This window comes from Rattus norvegicus, chromosome 17, assembly GCF_021556685.1.
Source record: "Rattus norvegicus strain SHRSP/BbbUtx chromosome 17, alternate assembly SHRSP_T2T, whole genome shotgun sequence".
NCBI classification, from domain to species: Eukaryota; Metazoa; Chordata; class Mammalia; order Rodentia; family Muridae; genus Rattus; species Rattus norvegicus.
The window spans coordinates 42220763-42223493 of NC_141550.1; the positions used below are offsets into that span (position 1 = coordinate 42220763).

The 2731-nt window shown below is 53.0% G+C and overlaps 1 pseudogene; it reads left to right on the forward strand.

Moving 5' to 3' along the window:
* The first annotated feature begins 480 nt into the window (after positions 1-480).
* Taf5l-ps2 (TATA-box binding protein associated factor 5 like, pseudogene 2) lies at positions 481-2249 on the forward strand (annotated as a pseudogene).
* The last annotated feature ends 482 nt before the right edge of the window (positions 2250-2731 follow it).

The window sequence follows — 2731 nt, forward strand, 5'->3', positions numbered from 1 at the left end:
TATCAAAATTTCGTGACCCGAATCTCAGTAACTTGGTGAATTCAGTTAGTTCCCAATAGGCCGCCATAGTAATATGTGGACTCCTCGGGATATAGAAAAATTTTCAGGAATGGAATGAAAATTTCTAGGCGAATTCAGTGTGTTCCCAAAGGGACATGCTTGTATGAGTGTGCTTTTCAAGATATCAACATTTTAAGAACGGAATCTAAGTATCATTGTGAATTCAATATGTTCCTAATAGGATTCGCATGTAATAAGAGTACTATTCGGCGGCGTCGCGTGTCCACGGCCTAGCTCGGCGCGCCCGCTCCGTCAGGCGGTCATGGGGCGGCCACCGAGAATCCCAGGCGTGGCAGGACGTAGGGCGCTGGGACCCGGCTAGCGGACCGAGGTACGGAGTCCTGCGGCGGGCAACTGATATGGAAGCAGCGGGTGCCGGGGTGGCGGCGGGGTAGCGGGAGCCACCTGGGATGTTCAGTCATGAAACGAGTGCGCAGGGAGCACGTTCAGGTGGCAGTGTCCTGCTACCTCAAACGCCTGCAGTATGTGGACTCAGAAGGCCCTTTGAAGCAAGGCCTGAGACTCTCACAGACCCCTGAGGAGATGGCGGCCAACCTCACAGTCCAATCAGAATCTGGTTGTGCCAATGCGGTGTCTGCAGCCCCTTGCCAGGCAGAACCCCAGCAATATGAAGTACAGTTTGGACGACTGAGGAACTTTCTCACTGATTCTGACTCCCAGTACAGCCATGAAGTTATGCCTCTCCTCTACCCTCTCTTTGTCTACCTCCACCTCAACCTGGTCTAGAGTGGCCCCAAGAGCACCGTGGAAAGCTTCTATAGCCGCTTCCATGGAATGTTCCTGCAGATTGCAAGTCAGAAGGACATCATCGAGCAACTGCAGACCACGCAGACCATCCAGGATATTCTGTCAAACTTCCGGCTTCGTGCATTCCTGGACAACAAGTATGTGGTCCGTCTCCAGGAAGATAGTTACAACTACCTTATCCGCTACCTCCAAAGTGACAACAACACTGCTCTGTGCAAGGTGCTCGCCGTGCACATTCACTTGGACGTGCAGCCTGCTAAGAGGACAGACTACCAGCTGTATGCCAGTGGTGGCTCCTCCCGCAGTGAAAGCAGCAGCCTGGAGCCACCAGATTTGCCCAACCCTATCCTGCAGAATGAGGCTGCCCTGGAGGTCTTGCAGGAGAGTATCAAGCGGGTCAAGGATGGACCTCCCTCCCTCACCACCATCTGCTTCTACGCCTTCTATAACACAGAGCAGCTGCTGAATACCGCAGAGATCTCCTCTGACAGCAAACTGCTGGCTCCTGGGTTTGACAACTCCTGGATAAAGCTCTGGAGCTTGCGGTCCAAAAAACTGAAGTCAGAGCCCCACCGTGTGGACACATCCCGTGTCCGGCTGGCTTGTGACACTCTGGAGGAAGAGGAGAGCGAAGACGATGACGTAGGCACGGAAATGAAGATTCTGCGGGGACACTGTGGCCCAGTGTATAGCACACGGTTCCTCGCGGACAGCTCAGGGCTGCTCTCTTGTTCTGAAGATATGTCCATCAGGTACTGGGACCTGGAGAGCTTCACCAACACTGTGCTGTATCAGGGACATGCCTACCCTGTGTGGGACGTGGACATCAGCCCCTACATCCTGTACTTTGCCAGTGGGTCCCATGACCGTACCGCCAGGCTGTGGTCTTTTGATCGGACGTACCCGCTGAGGATATATGCGGGGCACCTGGCAGATGTGGACTGTGTCAAATTCCACCCCAACTCAAACTACTTAGCTACCGGCTCCACTGACAAAACTGTTCGTCTATGGAGTGCCCAGCAGGGGAACTCAGTGCGGCTTTTTACAGGTCACCGAGGCCCCGTGCTCTCCCTCTCCTTTTCTCCCAATGGTAAGTACTTGGCATCTGCTGGTGAGGACCAGTGGTTAAAGTTGTGGGACTTGGCCTCTGGGACACTTTTAAAGAACTGAGAGGCCACACGGACAGCATCACCAGTCTGGCCTTTAGCCCGGACAGCGGTCTGATTGCTTCTGCCTCCATGGAGAACTCTGTATGCGTCTGGGACATCAGAAGCGCGTGCTGCAACACACCAACTGACGGCTCTTCTGGGGAGCTTGTGGGCGTGTACACTGGGCAGATGAGCAACGTCCTGAGTGTACAGTTCATGGCCTGCAACCTCCTCCTAGTGACTGGAATCACACAAGAGAATCAAGAACATTAAGTTTTTATCCAGGTGGCAGACTGGGTGGGGCTGGAAGAGTGGTCACAGTCCAGGACTTGCTAAAACTGAATCAGTGATTGAAAAAGAGCCTTCCCCTACCCCACATGCACTCCACACAGCCCTGGTGCATAAGACTCCAGTTGAGAGCTGGGAAGCTCCCCCCAGGCCTGAGGCCTCCTGCTTCATGCAGGCATCGTGCTTTTGCATCTGTCTCTTCCCAGTGGGTGTACTGGACAGCTGCAGAACTCTCCCTATAGCAGCTGTAGACAGTCTCTTCTGTGGCTGCCCCTTGAGGGAAGTGGGGAAAAACCAGGATTTTTATTATATAATTAATTTTATTATTGAGAAGAAGAAACCTAGCACTGGCAGCAAGTGACTCCTGGCACTGGCTATAATAATTGGAATTTTGAGGTTCAGGGAATTTAGACTCTGGTGGCCCAGTGTATCAGGAGAAAGGGGCACCATAACCATATGCTGTGCTT